This window comes from Salmo trutta, chromosome 7 (assembly GCF_901001165.1).
Source record: "Salmo trutta chromosome 7, fSalTru1.1, whole genome shotgun sequence".
NCBI classification, from domain to species: domain Eukaryota; kingdom Metazoa; phylum Chordata; class Actinopteri; order Salmoniformes; family Salmonidae; genus Salmo; species Salmo trutta.
Genome location: NC_042963.1, coordinates 29450324 through 29470498, shown reverse-complemented (window position 1 = coordinate 29470498; position 20175 = coordinate 29450324). Strand labels below are relative to the sequence as shown.

The window sequence follows — 20175 nt, the reverse complement described above, 5'->3', positions numbered from 1 at the left end:
GTATTCGAACCCACAAATGCTCATGCTCCAGATACTCAACTAGTCTAAAGAAGACCAGTTTTATTGCTTCTTTAATCAGGACAACAGTTTTCAGCTGTGCTAACATAATTGCAAAGGGGTTTTCTAATGATCAATTTGCCTTTTTAATATGATAAACTTGGATTAGCTAACACCACGTGCCATTGGAACACAGGAGTGATGGTTGCTGATACGCCTATGTAGATATTCCATAAAAAATCTGCCATTTCCAGCTACAATAGTTTACAACATTTACAGCATTAACAATGTCTACACTCTATTTCTGATCAATTTCATTTTATTTTAATGGACAAAAACTTTTGAACGTTAGTGTACATGGCTTTAATGCCATGCAATTTTGTCTGCTATTTCTGGAGAAGTACAAACATGATCTGTAAGATAATTCCTTGATTTTTATAAAGCATGACTTTTCCGAGCAGTATAACGGTGAGTGGGCATTACCCCTTTCTCTTAATATTGTCTCTTTATCCAGCTCCTGTGAAAAGTTTGAATGTGCGTGAAACCCTCCACAGTCTAAGTTGCCTTGTCTGTATTATGCTCCCACAAGGAGCAGTTAGGCTGTCTAAATACAGTTAAATGCACCATATCTAAAACTCAAGGGGTGTGAATAGCCCAGTGAATTTTATCTTGCTTATTGACTGTTTTGCATGTCCATGTCCAGACTGCCATTTACAGTAGGCATAGCCCCTATATCAGTGTGAATGCTATAGCCAATGTTTAACAATGTATTTCCATATTGAAGCAAAGCAATTAGGACAATGTGGACTGCAAACATGTTCAACATATTTAGCAAATATGGGGCAGGCTATTTAACCAACTAGGCAAAAACGGACCAACATTCAAATTGGAGTTGATGACAACGCAATACATAAGACCGTAAATACACAACTTGACGCAACCACATATTTAGCCATGGAGTACATTCTGATTGGCCAGTGAGGGGCCAAGCCTCGACACACCCACAACTTGTTTATTCATCAAAACCCAGCCCTTTCGCGCCACCTCTAACTACTGGCCCATTGTGCAAATAGCTGAAATATTCCTGACACACCCCAAACCTATAACGCTACTGCCAGCGCTTAGATTTACCATTGTGTTTGTTAAAATATAGACCAAAAGGTTTGGGAGGAGATAGGTGTTGACAAAAATGCAAAAAATAAAGTGGTGCTAGATCAAAGGACTGTATTATTCACTTATAGCATGATATTTAATATCCATAATTAGCATTTTGACATAAAATCTTATTCCTTCACTTTACCTCTATTCTAACTTTTTGTTATGTGTTGTCTTTGTTTTATGTTTTCTATGTTACATCCCATCTGGAAAATGGAGGTGAAAAATATTACTATTTTTCATTATCGCCAACTCTAACTCATTTTAGAAATGCAACAGCCCAAAGTTGTGAAATAGTCTGTGGCTGGATATCTCTGGAATAAAAAAAAACCTTGCTTTGGTATAATCAGACACAATTTCCACCCCAGCTTTCCCGTTACATAGGTATGTGTGTTGGATTGTGAAATCAGCTTTGGATGTATTAATGTTTCCTCACTAGGCGATTTAAGGTTTTGATTTGATTCATTTATTTTGATTAAAAGTAGTACACTAGTCATTGTTTCCCATCAGGCCACGGATAAAAAAAAAACAGGATAAATGGTACCCCGCCCGAGACTTGGTCCATAACCTTTTAGTGGGCAGTTCCTCCTTTGTGTCTGGCCTGGCGTCGCCCAGGCTGTTGCCGTGGTGATATAACATACAAGATCTGGCCCCTACGCCCCACGTCACACTGGGGTTGCAGCACTCTTTTTAATTTTTTTTATTTAGTCTAGTCTTAGTCAAAATGACAAAAATACCATTAAGTCTTAGTCACATTTTTTTGTCATTTGAATAATGATTTAGTCTAGTTATTGTCAAAATGACAGTGGTCCATTTTAGTAAACTAAATACCCTTTAATTTTAGTCACATTTTGGTCACATCACATTTGTATTGCCTCATTAACCTATAGCAAACATAAATCACTGACTTCCATGTGCACAAACATACATAGCCTTGTGCTACCAACATATTTTTTCTGCATAACATCCTATGGAACACATTACTCTGCAGTAGATAGGGCTCCAGACTAACATTTACCCCTGATGCCACTGGTGACACTAACCTTTTTAGTTTGTGGCACCAGCCCATGATTTGGTCGCACCATTTTAACCCTGCAGTGTCAAGTAATAGGAACAAATTTGTAATCGGTTTATAAAGTCATTCACCATGCTTTAGACTGTGTAATAGACTACTAAGATGGTAGGCTATTCAGTAAATGCAGTGCTTTGTCTCATCTAACATGTCTAACAGTATAGCATGATTCAAGATATTTTGAAATGCAACATAATCCCATGATTGTGGGTTGTTATATTTTACTGTTAAAATCCAGAATTTTCCTACATCTTTATGTGCGCTAGTATCATAGGCTAATTTATTTTGGGGCTAATTCACCACATGAGAAAGTGTTAACTCAAAACACGTAGCTAGATTACTAACACTAAATATAATACCCACTGCTAGTAGTCATGTATTAATCCAACAGTTAGTATAATACCCACTGCTAGTAGTCATATATTAATCCAACAGTAAATATAATACCCACTGCTAGTAGTCATGTATTAATCCAACAGTAAATATAATATCCACTGCTAGTAGTCATGTATTAATCCAACAGTAAATATAATACCCACTGCTAGTAGTCATGTATTAATCCAACAGTAAATATAATATCCACTGCTAGTAGTCATGTATTAATCCAACAGTAAATATAATACCCACTGCTAGTAGTCATGTATTAATCCAACAGTAAATATAATATCCAGTAAATATAATACCCACTGCTAGTAGTCATGTATTAATCCAACAGTAAATATAATATCCACTGCTAGTAGTCATGTATTAATCCAACAGTAAATATAATACCCACTGCTAGTAGTCATGTATTAATCCAACAGTAAATATAATACCCACTGCTAGTAGTCATGTATTAATCCAACAGTAAATATAATACCCACTGCTAGTAGTCATGTATTAATCCAACAGTAAATATAATACCCACTGCTAGTAGTCATGTATTAATCCAACAGTAAATATAATATCCAGTAAATATAATACCCACTGCTAGTAGTCATGTATTAATCCAACAGTAAATATAATACCCACTGCTAGTAGTCATGTATTAATCCAACAGTAAATATAATACCCACTGCTAGTAGTCATGTATTAATCCAACAGTAAATATAATATCCACTGCTAGTAGTCATGTATTAATCCAACAGTAAATATAATACCCACTGCTAGTAGTCATGTATTAATCCAACAGTAAATATAATACCCACTGCTAGTAGTCATGTATTAATCCAACAGTAAATATAATACCCACTGCTAGTAGTCATGTATTAATCCAACAGTAAATATAATACCCACTGCTAGTAGTCATGTATTAATCCAACAGTAAATATAATACCCACTGCTAGTAGTCATATATTAATCCAACAGTTAGCATAATACCCACTGCTAGTAGTCATGTATTAATCCAACAGTAAATATAATACCTACTGCTAGTAGTCATGTATTAATCCAACAGTAAATTAAATGTCCTTAAAAAACTTAGCAGATATGGCCTACTATCCTTTGCACTCGCAATGGACGATGCGTCATTGTACATTTTGTACGCTTCATATCTTAAAGCAATATCAAATATCTCACTTGTAAAATAGTTGCTATTGGGCTTAATATGAAGAGATGCCAAAGAAATGTGTACCCACAGAAAGCTGAGAACAACAGTAATTGCTTCCAAAGCCATGTATTTCTCGCAATTGGATTTTGAAATGTTATACAATAAGAAACCACTTTTCTCTCTCTCGGAGTACACATCAAGTGGCTCACTCATCACAGCAGCAGGCCCCAGCCAGTGAAACATGGACTTTACCTTTTGACCAAATCATGGTTTTAGTGGGAAAAAATAGGACTTTTTCAAACTTTTGAGTTAGGTGACTATGTAATGAATGTTCAGATCGCACTGATGCGACCAATTAAAACATTTACTCGCTCAGCTAAGTCAAAAGGTCACAAAATGTGACTAAATGGTCGCAGTCTAGAGCCCTGCCCCTTGACATACTGTAGATATATTGTAATCAAGGTTCTGTCATAAGTAGTGGTCTCATACTGTAGTTGCAGCAAACTAAGTAGCTAGCACTATCAATCCGTTATTACCTGAGCGTATATTTTGGGATGATGTACTTTCAGATGTCTTGAGGTTGGTAGTATTTTTTTCCCTGTGAACTTGTGGGGACAAACGCTATCTTCCCCTGTGGAAGCGTTGCAATCGACACGATAATTGAAGTGGCTCCAAACGTCGCCCCTTTTTCTACCTGGAGCTTGTACCACTGGGAGAGTAGCCATGGTGTATGCCTTATTTGTTTTGCCACCAGATTGGAGAAAGGTTGCCGAGCAGAGAGGTGACTTGTGAATGAACTGGGCATGGTATTTATTTTAAACCAATAACAGTATTGCAATATTGCAATAAGATTGCAGAATTGTAAGGTTAATGTTATGCATGCTTTTGATTGGACCAAACAAATACAACTGAAAAGTGGTCAATCTCTCCTAAAACTATTTTCCAGTCCACTTACTAGTCAGATTTTTGTCACAGAGATAATTTAGTCTAGTCTCGTTTTCATCATCCGAAATGCTAGAGGCTGAAAGAACTTTACCATTCCAAAGCAGCTTGCCTTGACAACATTCCTGCTAGATTTCTAAAGGATGCTGTGGTAATTATCCCCCTGTGTAACTCACATTGTGAATCTGGCTATTGAACTATAGTGTTTTCTCAGTGAACTAAAACTTGCAAGGGTCATTCCTTTATATAAAAAAGGGAATAAGTTAGATCATGGAAACTATCGGTCTGTCTCAGTCCTGTGTGCTTTATCGAAGGTCATGGAAAAGATTATGTTCAAGCAGATTGACAGTTATATTTCCTTACATAACCTATTATATGAGCACCAATCTGGCTTCAGGAAATCCCATTCCACTGACACCTGTCTACAATATCTGACTGACCATGTAAAGGAAGTAGACAGAGGGAAATGTTATGTTAGATCTCCAAAAGGCGTTCAATACAGTGGTTCATGAGATTCTGTTAATCAAACTATAAGCAATGGGCTTTAACAACTTAGCAGTAAAATGGGTCAGCTCTTACCTGCAAGGAAGAAAACAGAATGTGGGTGTGGATGGGACCCTGTCTAAACCCAAAGTCTTGAAATGTGGGGTACCCCAAGGGAGTGTGCTGGGTCCACTTTTATTTCTATTGTATATAAATGATCTGAAACCTGCCTGTACATGTGAACTTTTCCTATATGCAGATGATTCTGTACTGATGGTTTCCCACAAAGACAAAAATGTGGTTGAGAAAGCCCTCAGTTCTGAACTTCTGAATGTCAGTAAATGGCTATATAACAATAAGCTGTCACTTCACCTTGGAAAAACAGAGTCCATCTTGTTCGGGTCCAAAGTGAAACTGGAAATTCCCAGATTTTAAGGTGGTAGTAGGTGGCATAGTAGTCACAGCAAAATACTCTGTTAAGTATCTTGGATGTGTGCTAGATAACCATCTGACAGGGGAGAGCATGGCACAAAATGTTATCTCCAAAGTGAACTATGAAATTAGGTTCCTGGCTAGAACCTCCAAATATCTTGATAAGAATGCAATGGGGACATTGGCAGGGGCTCTTGTTCAGTGCCACTTCGACTATGCATGCCCTTTCTGGTACAATAGTGCCCCCAAGATATTAAAAAATCAATTGCAGACATCTCAGAACAAATTAGTCAGGATTATTCTTAAACTTCCAGCACATACGCATCTTGACTATTCCCACCTTGAAAGCCTTAGGTGACTTAAAGTGGAGGAGAGAGTTGCTCAGATAAAATTGTCTTGTACATCAGATTGTCTACAGTATGGTCCCCAGATACTTATGTAACTACTTTAACTTAGTAAGGGATAACCATAACTATTCCACTAGAAGGAGTGAAACTGACGCTGTTCCTTTTAGATTAAAAGTGGAATGGGGAAAGAAACATTTTTATACTCGGCTGCCATTCTTTGGAATAATCTTCCAAAGAATTAGAAATGTATAACCTCCATATGTGTAGTTTCAAGTTCTCACTGAAAGAATGGCTAAATTGTAGCATGTCTCAAAAGTGAGTGGTACGATTAAGTAGGTGGCGGAGAGGGAAATTCCCGGGATAGCATATGGTCTGCCTTTTTGGTGCCTGAAGGTATCACGTTCATCTGTACGAACAATAGTACGCAAGTATAAACATCATGGGACCACGCAGGCATCATACTGCTCAGGATGGAGACGCGTTCTGTCTCCTAGAGATAAACGTAATTTGGCGCGAAAGGTGCAAATCAATTCCAGAACAACAGCAAAGGACCTTCTGCATTTGCTGGAGGAAACAGGTACAAAAGTATCTATATCCACAGTAAAACGAGTCCTATATCGACATAACCTGAAAGGCCGCTCAGCAAGAAAGAAGCCACTGCTCCAAAACCGCCATAAAAAAGCCATATTACATTTACATTTACATTTAAGTCATTTAGCAGACGCTCTTATCCAGAGCGACTTACAAATTGGTGCATTCACCTTATGATATCCAGTGGAACAACCACTTTACAATAGTGCATTACAGTTTGCAACTACACATGGGGACAAAGATTGTACTTTTTGGAGAAACGTCCTCTGGTCTGATGAAACAAAATAGAACTGTTTGGCCATAATGACCATTGTTAGGTTTTGAGGAGAAAGAGGGAGGCTTGCGAGCCGAAGAACACCATCCCAACCGTGAAGCACGGGGGTGGCAGCATCATTTTGTGTGTGTGCTTTGCTGCAGGAGGGACTGGTGCAGTTCATAAAATAGATGGCATCATGAGGATGGACAATTATGTGGAGATATTGAAGCAACATCTCAAGACATCAGGAAGTTGATGCTTGGACGCAAATGGGTCTTTCTAATGGACAATGACCGCAAGCATACTTCCAAAGTTGTTGCAAAATGGGTTAAGGACAACAAAGTCAAGGTATTGGAGTGGCCATCACAAAGCCCTGACCTCAATCCTATAGAACATTTGTGGGCAGAACTGAAAAAGCATGTGTGACCAAGGATGCTTACAAATCTGACTCAGTTACACCAGCTCTGTCAGGAGGAATGGGCCAAAATTCATCCAACTTATTGTGGGAAGCTTGTGGAAACGTTTGACCCAAATTAAACAATTTAAAGGCAACGCTACCAAATACTAATTGACTGTATGTAAACTTCTGACCCACTGGGAATGTGATGAAAGAAAATAAAGCTGAAATAAATAATTCTCTCTACTATTATTCTGACATTTCACATTCTTAAAATAAAGAGGTGATCCTAACTGACCTAAAACAGAGAATTTTTACTAGGATTAAATGTCAGGAATTGTGAAACTGAGTTTAAATGTATTTGGCTAAGGTGTATGTAAACTTCCGACTTCAGCTGTATATATTATATTAAGGGTATGTGAGAGTTTATTAGGAACGGAAATTGTATTAATTATCGGATGTTGTGAAACAAACAACAATTGTCTGTCATTGTCTGTTATTGTTGTATTCCCCCTTTCCCTCTTCAAAAGGACCACAATGGAAATAAGCTCTTAAGCTTTGTGTTATCCTTGATGATTTTCTTAAATTGTATGTGGAGGCGTCACCAGCTGGAGCGCCGTTATGTATGGATTTTACAAATTGTCAAATAAATCAACTGCCACTGAATAAATAGGTGTTTGACGAATATTTTCGTCACTATTTTTCTTTTTACTAAATTAAGACTGGGTTGCAGTCCTAGTCATCTCTTAAGGGAGTAAAACATAGTTGTGACTGTTGGTTTTGTAATCAGTGGCTGTATTGGAGGAGGAGTGGTTGTTCCTCTCTTAGACAATCAGTAATTAGTACCACGAGGTGTGCTCTTCGCTTCTGTCTGGTATGCAATTAGCTATTACTGTTAGTACTTCAGTCTCCCTTGTTTTCTCAGTGGCAGCCGTGTCAGCGGAGGTCTCTGAGCCAAAACTAACACGTTTCTGCCGAGTTGTTCTGCAGAGTTATCCAAGGACAGAAAGAAAGGAAGGTTACACACCACTCTCATTTGAGTATCTTACCTAGTTATTTTCAGATCTCATTTTGCTCTTTTGTAGCTTTTGCAACTGCATGTGGTTTCTATACCTGTTCGCTCCTCTCCCTGTAGGCTTTACAGACGCTCCCCACCCCTTGGCTGCAACCTTTCTATTTGGAATTCCTGGTCTCTGGCAGCGTTTGTAACTGCCGATCTGTGGTCAAGAACACCAAGTAAATCTCAGCCTATGCTGCCCTTCAGTCCCTAGACTTTTTTGCCCTGACATCGATATGGATCACCCCAGAGAACACTGCCCTATTTGTATTTGTATCTGACTATGTGTTATCTCGTAGTCTGAGAGCATTGGGTTGTCGCGGTGGTGGCACAGGGCTACTAATTTCTCCTAAGTGGATATTTCATTTTTTCTCCTTCACTCACCTGTCCATCTCCTCATTTGACTTCCATGCGGTCACTGTCTCTTGTCAACTCAAGCTTAACATTGTTCTCATCTATCGCCCACCAGGTGCCCTTAGAGTTCCTCAATGAGCATGACACCTTGATAAGCTAATTTCCTGAAGATGGCTCACCGCTCTTCTTACTGGGCAACTTCAACCTCACAACGTTTACCTTCGATTAATTTCTGTCCCCTCCTTGCCTCTTTTGACCTCGCCCTTTCCCAGTCCCCTCCCTCCCACTCACAAGGCAGGCAATACGCTTAAACTCATATTTACTACAGGTGGTTCGCCTACTAATCTCACTACAACCCCCTCCAGGTCTCTGATCACTACTTTGTTTCCTTTTCTGTCTCCCTCTCCTCCAACCCTAACCACTTAGCCCCTACCCAGATGGTCATGCGCTGTTGCAATCTTCAATCTCTCTCCCACTACTCTCTCCTCTTCTAGCCTATCCTCTCTCCCTTCTGCTAAATCCTTCTCCCTTCTGCTAAATCCTTCTCCCTTCTGTCCCCTGATTCTGCCTCTTCTACCCTACTCTCCTCCCTTTCCACATCCTATCACTCGCAGTCCTCTTTCATCCCGGTCAGTTCGGCCCTCCCTTCCTACTCCGTGGCAAGCTTACAGAACAGGGCTGCGGGCAGCTGTGCAAAAATGGCAAAAACTAAACTTTTGGAGAACCTATCATCCTTTCACTCACTCCTCTCTACCTTCTCTTCCACTGTATCTGCTGCTAAAGCCACTTTCTATCACTCTAAATGTCAAGCTTCTGCGTCTAACCCTAGGAAACTATTTCCCCCCATCACCTCCCTCCTCCCTCTCTGCGCACGACTTTGTCAACCACTTAGAAAATAAGCACTCCTCATTCACTCAGCCTAATGAGTCCATTGGTACCACTCACACAGAACTACCATATGCCTTGACCTCTTTCTCCCCTCTCTCTCCAGATGAAATCATGCAACTATTGAGTTCCGGCCACCCGAAAACCTTCTCGCTCGACCCCATCCCCCACTCCCTTCTCCAGACCATCTCCGGAGACCTTCTCCCATTCCTCAATTCCCTCATCAACTCATCCCTGACCTCTGTCTTTGTCCCCTTTGACTTCAAAATGGCCAGAGTCTGCACGTACTCTCACTACTCACCCCGCTTGTGCCATCAAACCCCTGCAACTTATCCAGAATGCTGTAGCCCGCATGATGTTAAACCTTCCCTAGTTCTCCCATGTCATCCCGCTCCTCCGCACACTCCACTGGCTTCCAGTCAAAGCTCACATCCACTACAAGACCATTGTATCTGCCAACGGAGCAGCAAGAGGAACTGCCCCTCCCTACCTTCAGGCTATGCTCAAACCCTACACCCCAACCCGAGTACTCCATTCTGCCACCTCTGCCCTCCCACCCCTATGGGAGGGCAGCTCCCGCTCAGCCTAGTGAAATCTGTTCTCTGTCCTGACACCCAAATGGTGGAACCAGGACAGCAAAGTCTCTGCCAATCTTCTGAAAACATCTGAAACCCTACCTCTTTAGTGTGTGGTGGATGTCTAGCTAGCTAACTAAATCAAGTCTGTGAACTCTGTTTATAAATGTGAATGGCTACTTAATCCCCTTACCCCTATCATCACTGTGGGAATTTGCCAAAGTCTGTTATGAACAAAACGTGTCTGGAAGGCAATGTGCATGGTTGCAAGTGAACAGATGCATCATTCCTATCCTATTAGGCTACTACTGTTGGTCCCAGGTGTAGTTGTCATCCTGACCTTCTCAACTCCTAGGACCCTCTCTGGATTTTATAACTTTTTCTTTCTGCTTAAAAGTATGAAGTGTTTCTCTGGGACTTGCTGGAGTGAGGGGTAAATGCAGAAATAAAGCAACAATTTCCACAGGTCAGAAAAACAACTTTCATACTCCTGTGGCAGTATAAATACAATTATGTGAAACATTCAGTTTAATTGGAAGCCTCAGCGGCGTGCCATTTCAAATTTTACTTGATTTCTCTCAAGTGTGTATTTTAAATTGTGCTCAGGGCACGCAAAGAGCGCAAGCGAGTGGGTGGAACGGTCAATTGAGACAATAGTAAAGAATTGTAAATGTGTTGTTTTATTTATATTGAACCTTGCTTATATTATGAATGAACATGCAACTTTGAGAGTTGGGTGCACAAAGGCTTCAAAACCAATTATCCCTTTCATTTTGTTACAATATGTGATCAGGAGAATATCCAGTGGTGCTTTTCCTCACTGTATAAATGCTGTATTCATTACAGCTCTAGCCACAAATGATAACCTATGCCGTTTCTGGGCTACAGGGATGGAGAGACTGCATTAAAAGTGATGACTGCAGAACATGGAGCCGAAAGGATAAAATTACAAAATAGGTTTTCAAGGATGTGGTTTCCTGTCGCCACATGGGCCACATGGAAGTGTGACCTGGTATCCCTTGAAAACAGGAAGTGTTTGACCACTGAGCTCTCACAGATAACTGGTGTACATCTGTCTTGGTCCTCCTTGTTTGAATTGCCAGTAAGCATATCTATCTGGTTTGCTCCTCTGAATCATCATTTTAGTCATATAGTAGTTAGTTTAGTCATAATTCACTATAATGCAGCCACTAATTGTCCACTATAATAGCCCATGGTAATACAGCAAACAAGCTCTGATCATTGGTCAAAGCTGAATTACCGATCAAGCATTACCTACCGAGCATTTATTTAGTTATAGTAGTTATATTAACTACACTAAGGCACCAATCATTTACCTGGTTATTTCTGTTGACACTGCAAAATACAGTTCAACCGTACTGTTTGGACTGAAATGAAACAAATCTGAATTCAGTTGAAAAGACCTGCCCAGCCCTAGCTCCTCCGATGCAGATAGATTTCAGCATGGGGCCTGACTTTATTGCATTGTCAGTCCGTAGATCCCTTGTAAGCCTGGCTGATTGTAACTAGCAACTGCACAGAGCTGCAGTCCAAAAATAGGCCAGGGAAATTTCTGACCCCCTGGCCCCATAGACTCACAGGCTCAGCTGAGGAGTTAGAGGAGCAGGGGAGCTCACTGCCCCTCAGTGGAGAGGAGTTAGTCTGCCTCTGACAGAGAAAACATTGCAAAGCATTGCCATCTAATGGAGGGAAGGGAGCAGTGCTGTGTGTTTTTGTTACCTCTATATGCATGCATGGATTGGTTTTGATTTCCATTTTGACTTGTTCATGCAAATGTGTCGGGTAAGAGTCAGCCCGTGTACCCATTAAGCCCACTTCCATCTTTGGATGAATTCAGCTATTTTAATGTTTCAACCAGTTCATGTGGGTGAACCAGTTGGGGCGGCAGGTAGCCTAGTGGTTAGAGCGTTGGACTAGTAACCGAAAGGTTGCAAGATCGAATCCCCGAGCTGACAAGGTAAAAATCTGTTAACCCACTGTTCCTAGGCCGTCTTTGAAAATAAGAATTTGTTCTTAAATAAAGGTAAGGTAAAAAAATGAATTGTGGTATACATTCCAGTTTTAGTCAATGATGTTCTATTATTAAAGGGAAACGTCACAGCTAGACACTGTTTGGGGTGTTTTTCCTTTCTCCCTTCATAATTCTGCGTGATGAGTGTTTCAGACATAGTTATGCACCATAGCGGTATTTTAGAATTTTCATGCCAGAGAGTATATCCAATCTCATCAAATCAAATTGTATTGGTCACATGCGCCGAATACAACAGGTGTAAACCTTATAGTGAAATGCTTACTTACAAGCCCCTAACCAACAATGTCATTTCAAAAAAATATGGATATGAACAAGAGATTAAAGTAACAAGTAATTAAAGAGCAGCAGTAAAATAACAATAGCGAGACTATATACAGGGGGGTACCGATACAGAGTCGATGTGCGGAGGCACCGGTTAGTTGAGGTAGTAGGTACATGTGGGTAGAGTTATTAAAGTGACTATGCATAGATGACAACAGAGAGTAGCAGTGGTGTAAAGAGGGGGTGGGGGTGGGGCACTGCAAATAGTCTGGGTAGCCATTTGACTAGATGTTCAAGAGTCTAATTGGCTTGGGGGTAGAAGCTGTTTAGAAGCCTCTTGGACCTAGACTTGGCACTCCGGTACCGCTTGCCATCCGGTAGCAGAGAGAACAGTCTATGACTAGGGTGGCTGGAGTCTTTGCCAATTTTTAGGGCCTTCCTCTGACACCGCCTGGTATAGAGGTCCTGGATGTCAGGAAGCTTGGCCCCGGTGATTGATGTACTGGGCCGTTCGTACTACCCCCTGTAGTGCCTTGCGGTCGGAGGCCGAGCAGTTGCCATACCAGGCAGTGATGCAACCAGTCAGGATGCTCTCGATGGTGTAGCTGTAGAACCTTTTGGGGATCTGAGGACCCATGACAAATATTTTCAGTCTCTTGAGTGGGAATAGGTTTTGTCGTGCCGTCTTCACGACTGTCTTGGTGTGCTTTGACCATGTTGGTGATGTGGACACCAAGGAACTTGAAGCTCTCAACCTGCTCTACCGCAGCCTAGTCGATGAGAATGAGGGCGTGCTCGGTCCTCTTTTTCCTGTAGTCCACAATCATCGGTTGATTGAGCCTGCTGTCTGATCTAAAAATGAATGGATTCATGTTTTGTAGCTATTATTGTTATTGCCTTTGTGTTTTGCCGATCACGCTAGCAGCAAGTAGAAATGGTTGTCCTTGTTCAATAAAGCCATTGGACTTGTCTCAACGATGTTCCTGTCTGCCACGACACTGCAGGATATCTAGGTTGACTAATTTTTCCTGGCTTTGTAAAGACTTCAGCTTGACTGGAGCCCTACTTCCTTGTCCAATTGTATTCACAGCCTCGAAGGCAAGCTTTTGAAAACGGGTGCTGTACTAGTTTATACAGGTTCACGGGAGCTATGTTACCCGTGCACTGTCTATCCGAGATGGCTAAATAGTTAGAATGGCTGCTTCTTAGCCTTCTTTCCAAGAAGAGCTGGACGACAAAATATTTGTTTAATATTCTTTTACATAGGGACATACAGCCCTATTTATTTGAGCTGGAATACACTGAAGATGAGTTGAGACAGTGAGAACAAGAATTGTGAGACCAGCAAGCAGCTCATGATCCTGGGTAGCCATGGTCAGACTCTGACTGGTGGTTCGTATGTGGGTGCTGTCCAACCATGTTGACAAAAGAGGAATGTCTGTGCTGCAACAAATTCGGCCCTCCTTTTCCTATAATCCATGATCAGCTCCTTTGTCTTGCTCACATTAAGAGAAAGGTTGTTGTCCTGGCACCACACTGCCAGGTCTCTGACCACCTCCCCATAGGCTTTCGGTGATCAGGCCTACCACTGTTGTGTCATTAGCAAACTTAATGATGGTGTTGGAGTCGTGCTTGGCCACGCAGTCGTGGGTGAACATGGAGTACAGGAAGGGACTAAGGGGCCCCAGTGTTGAGAATCAGTGTGGCATATGTGTTGTTGTCTACCCTTACCACCTGGGGGCGGCCCGTCAGGAAGTCCAGGATCCAGTTGCAGAGGGAGGTGTTTAGTTCCAGGGTCCTTAGCTTAGTGATGAGTTTTGTGGGTACTATGGTGTTGAACGCTGAACAGAATTCTCACATAGGTGTTCCTTTTGTCCAGGTGGGAAAGGGCAGTGTGGAGTGCAATAGAGATTGCATCATCTGTGGACCTGTTGGGGCGGTATGCAAATTGGAGTGGGTCTAGGGTTTCTGGCATGATGGTGTTGTGAGCCATGACCAGTCCGCGCATGATGGTGTTGGTCCGCACATGCTTTGAGTACACGTTCTGGTAATCCGTCTGGCCCCGCAGCTTTGTGAATGTTGACCTGTTTAAAGGCATTGCTCACATCGGCTTCGGAGAGCATGATCACACAGTCGTCCGGAACAGCTGGTACTCTCATGCATGCTTCAGTGTTGCTTGCCTCAAAGCGAGCATAAAAGGCATTTACCTCGTTTGGAAGGCTCGCATCACTGGGCAGCTTGCGGCTGGGTTTCCCTTTGTAGTCCGTGATCATTTTCAAGCCCTTCCACATCCGACGAGTGTCTGGGCCGGTGTAGTAGTATTAGTCATCTTAGTCCTGTGTTTGACGGTTCGTCTGAGGGCATAGCGGGATTTCTTATAAGCGTCCGGATTAGTGTCCCTCTCCTTGAAAGCGGCAGCTCTAGCCTTTAGCTCTGTGTGGATGATGCCTGTAATCCATGGCTCCTGGTTGGAAAATGTACGTACGGTCACTGTGGGGACGATGTCGTCGATGCACTTATTGTTGAAGCCGGTGACTGAGGTGGTATACTCCTCAATGCCGTTGGATGAATCCCGGGACATATTCCAGTCTGTGCTAGCAAAACAGTCCTGTAGTGTAGCATCCGCGTCATCTGACCACTTCCGTATAGAGCGAGTCACTGGTTCTTCCTGCTTTACTTTTTGCTTGTAAGCTGGAATCAGGAGGATGGAATTATGGTGGGATTTGCCAAATGGAGGGCGAGGGAGAGCTTTGTGTGTGTCTCTGTGTGTGGATTAAAGGTGCTCTATAGTTTTTTCCCTCTGGTTGCACATGTGACATGCTGGTAGAAATGAGGCATAACTGATTTAAGTGTGCCTGCATTAAAGTCCCCGGCCACTAGGAGCGCTGCTTCTGGATGAGCATTTTCTTGTTTGCTTATGGTCTTATACAGCTCTTTGAGTGCGGTCTTAGTGCCAGCATCAGTTTCTGGTGGAAAATAGACGGCTACGAATAATATAGATGTGAGCTCTTTTGGTAGATAGTGTGGTTTACAGCTTATCATGAGGTATTCTACCTCAGGCGAGCAATACCTCGAGACTTCTTTAATATTAGACATTGTGCACCAGCAGTTGACAAATACACACACCCCCACCACTCATCTTACCAGGCGTAGCTACTCTGTCCTGCCGAAACACGAAGAAGATATTTTCCATGTCGTTCAGCCAAGACTCGGTGAAACATAAGATATTACCGTTTTTAATGTCCAGTTGGTAGGATAGTCTTAATTGTAAATCGTCCAGTTGGTTTTCCAATAATTGCACGTTGGCCAATAATACAGATGGTAGTGGTGGTTTACTCACTGGCCGAATTTTCACAAGGCATCCAGTCCTCCGCACCCTGTATTTCCGTCTTTTCTTCACAAGAATGACATGGGATTTGGGCCTCATTAAAGACGTCGGACTCATTAAAGAAAAAATATTCATACAGTTTGAGTTGAGTAATCGCTGTTCTGATGTCCAGAAGCTATTTTCGGTCATTAGATGGTAGCAGAAACATTATGTATAAAATGAGTTACAAAAAATATCACAGTTGATTAGGAGCCCATAAAACGGCAACCATCCCCTCCGGTGCCATTTAAAGCAAACTTGAAACATGTAATAGGGCAATGTATGTACGTTGTATTCCAAGGACCAGCAGTAATTAAGCTAGTGTTACACAGATGCTACTTGTCCAAAAAGGCTTATCTGCTTTCTCCTCTGGCGACCCTTCTTTGCATCTTTCTCCAAGATTGTGTCCCCAGCTTTACCTGAGAGATGAGCCTGCCTTAGTCTCTCAATAGGTGGCACAAGAACCTGCAATGGATTTCAGGACACCGATGCAACACCTTACTACACCGTATGAAAAAACTGCATTAAATATAACTTTTGAGAATATCACTCTTTTTCAGTGTTTGAATGAACGCCTAATTGTGCAACAATTAACCATTTTAGATTATTGGTGAAAATAAAAAATACCTCTGACATCCGGTGATGTGTCCATGCTCCTTGACATCTCACAGACACATTGTGGTGGGCAGAGGAGTCGGTTTCCTTCTTCTCAAGCAACTGAGTTAGGAAGGAAGCCTGTATCTTTAGTGACTGGGTGTATTTAATAACTTCACCATGCTCAAAGGGATATTCAATGACAGCTTTTTTATTAATTTGTTTACCCATCTTTCAGTAGGTGCCCTTCTTTGCAAGGCATTGGAAAACCTTGCTGGTCTTTGTGGTTGAATCTGTGTTTGAAATTCACTGCTTGACTGAGGAACTTTACAGATAATTGTATGTGTGGGGTACAGAGTGAGGTAGTCATTCAAAAATCATGTTAAAAGCTATTATTGCACACAGAGTACATGCAACTTATTATGTGACTTGATTAGCAAATGTTTATTTCTGAACTTATTTAGGTTTGCCATAACAAAGGGCTTGAATACTTATCGACTGAAGACAGATCACAACTAAAAAGACCCCAAGGTTTCCAATGCCTCACAAAGAAGGGCACCTATTCTGCTGTGAAGAGACAGAATCACTAGATAAGTTATTCTGGTATTGCCCCTAGGTAGCTTCTTTCTGGTCACACGTTCAGGAATGGTAAATAAGCAAAGAGAAATGACAGTCCATAATTACTTTAAGAAATGAAGGTCAGTCGATCTTGAAAATTTCAAGAACTTTCAAAGTTTCTTCAAGTGCAGTGATGAAACTGGCTCTCATGAGGACCGCCACAGGAAAGGAAGACCCAGAGTTACCTCTGCTGCAGAGGATAAGTTCATTAAGAATTACCAGCCTCAGAAATTGCAGCCCAAATAAATGCTTCACAGAGTTCAAGGAACAAGCACATCTCAACATCAACTGTTCAGAGGAGACTGTGGGGAATCAGGCCTTCATGGTCAGATACCACTACTAATGGACACCAATAATATGAAGACTTTTTTGGGCCAAGAAACACAAGCAATGGACATTAGACCAGTGGATGGACATTAGACCAGTGGAAATCTGGGTTAATGGATGGGTTAATACAAAAAAGGAAACCTATTGGTAGATGGCGGCAACAACAACAAAAAGCAGACATTGAATATCACTTTGGATGTTGTATCAATACACCTAGTCAATAGAAAGATCAAGGCGCTCAGAAATTTCACAAAGTGTCCAATGGTGACTAAAAAAGTTACAGAATTTAATGGCTGTGATGAGAGAGAACTGAGGATGGATCAAAAACATTGTAGTTACTCCACAATACTAACATATATCGGCTCAAATCTATGGAAAGCCTTGAAAATGGCGGTCTAGCAACGATCAACAACCAACTTGACAGAGATTGAGAATGATTTTTTAAAGAATCATGTGGAAATATTGTAGAATCCAGGTGTGCAGTGCTCTTCGAGACGTACCCAGAAAGACCCACAGCTGTAATCGTTGCCGAAGGTGATTCTAACATGTATTTTCTCAAGGGTGTGAATATTTTTGTAAATGAGATTTCTGTATTTCAGTTTCAAAAAATGTGAAAAGTTTTCTAAAATCATGTTTTCACTTCATCATTATGGGGTGTTGCTTGTAGATGGGTAAGAAAATCTGTTTAATCCAATTCTGGCTGTAACAGAACAAAATGTTGAATAAATCCAGGAGCATGAATACTTTCTGAAGCGATATTTATACCACAATGCAGTTGTGAGCATACTAGGCATTCTATACTGAACAAAAATATTAACGCAACATGTAAAGTGTTTGTCTCATGTTTCATGAGCTGAAATAAAAGATACCAGACATGTTCCATACACACAAAAAGCTTTCTCTCAAATGTTGTGCACAAATTTGTTTACATCCATGTTAATGAGCATTTCTCCTTTGCCCAGAAGCTGACTAAACAGCATGATCATTACATAGGTGCACCTTGTGCTGGGGACAATTGAAGGCCATTCTAAAATGTGCAGTTTTGTCACACAGCACAATGCCACAGATGTCTCAAGTTTTGAGGGAGAGTGCAATTGGCATGCTGACTGCAGGAATGTCCACCAGAGCTGTTGCAAGATAATTTAATGTTCATTGCTCTACCATAAACCGCCTCCAACATCGTTTTTGAGATTTTGGCAGTACGTCCAACCGGCCTCACAACCGCAGACCACTTGTAACCATTCCAACCCAGGACCTCCACATCCGGCATCTTCACCTGCGGGTGATCCTGGATGTTTTTCAGTTGGTGAACCTTGTCTTGTGTTGGGCAATGGCAGCTGGTTTAGCAGGCGTTGGCGCTGTGGTGATGTTGGCAGGGATATTGGATTTGGGGAGCTGTGACTCTGGCTGCTTGTAGACCACGTCTTGACCATTTCTGCGCTCCACAACCAGGTGGACAAGCCTCTCCCTGAAGTGGTGGGTTCTAGGCTTGTACACTTTCTTCTCAACCCGCTGCTTTGATCTCTTGCAGGTGATCTGTTTGTACTGCAAGTCTCCTGGAAAGACATGACTGATTATGAGGATGTCTAACCATACAAGAAACCATGTTCATCTGTTAACAAAAAAAGGTTACAGTAGACATGTGTTTTGTTAAACTCGGTGTCAATGATGGGCCATTGAGATGGGCTATTAGGAAAGGTGTGAACTGTATCGGGGGGCTTGACTTGTAGACAGTCTAGTCATGTATTGTTGTGTATGACCACCTACAGTTGTGCTGTTGAGTAGACAAGCGCTGCCAAAAATAGAGTGAATAGACTAGAAGAGTGTTCTAACAGCCCCTCTCCCCTATGCCAAAGAACTCACTGCAAGGGTGTGAAAAGTTTGAGGAGCACTTAGCTTGTCTATTGATGATTCAGTTTTCTCCAGAGGGGATTGTGCTTTTGCAATCTGGTGTTATTCACAATCTGATGTTCTATGAACAAGGGGCTGGTCCAGTGAGTAACGTTAACTACCTGTTGATGCCAATTCTCAACTGGATCCAACTTGACCGGTGGCGGTACTACTTCCTGAAATCACATTGAATTCTGGATATTGTGGTTTGCTTACAACCAGGAAATGTAGATGGCCTGTTTCTACCGGTGAGATGTAGAAACACTCGTATTTGTGTATAGTGAGGAAATTCTTGATTTTTATTAGGCATTATATGTTAATAAAATATGAATGGACATAACGTATACAGTGAAAGCGCAGCGGATAAACTTCCCTTTAAGTTATTGACAGTTGTGTAAATTCCTACTAGTGGCCAATTTCAAAGCTGAAAAAACAACTGGTGTGGAGGTGACTCGGATGAAAACATTCTACAGATATTTGTAGTACCCTAAGATAAGTGATCATATTTCATGTAAAATATAAGTGATCATATTTAATGTAAAATTAAGACATTCATGTGTTGTAGTATGCTATCATGCGCATATATCATGGGCATTAATTACTATTTATTTTCAATTGAAAATGATATTTTCATGCCAGCAGTCGTACCACGTCACAGCCAATACAGTAGCAACAAAACTTGGTGAACAATATAATGGATATCAATCACTCACAGCTCATTGTTTTATGCGTTTTACCTTATTTTACTCTTAAATGAACCTTGCAATGTTGTACATATGTGCCTTTTGTACATTTTCCATTTATCTCAGGTGGGTTTCAAGGGTACAGTAGCAGAAAAAGCACCCACTCTATACAGAATGGAAATGAATATTGTTCAATGTGATCAATACTAACTTTGCGTAATATTGTAGTATACAGTATTGTGTATATTTATACCCCAGACCATTGGTTTCCAAATATTTTATGAGTAAACATACACTACCGGTCAAAAGTT

General features: G+C 41.3%; 1 protein-coding gene across 7 annotated transcripts in view; it reads left to right on the top strand.

Annotated features, from left to right (window-relative positions):
• The window catches only part of peak1 (pseudopodium-enriched atypical kinase 1), a 288619-nt gene that overhangs the window by 210915 nt on the left and 57529 nt on the right, over positions 1–20175 (top strand). Inside the window, exon 1 of one of the 7 annotated variants that reach the window (XM_029758535.1) lies at positions 10047–10537. The exons of the other annotated variants lie outside the window; for them this stretch is intronic. The gene's annotated coding sequence lies outside the window, so the exon portion shown is untranslated. Of the gene's footprint in view, positions 1–10046; positions 10538–20175 lie in introns of those variants that run through there. 7 annotated transcript variants of the gene reach the window in all.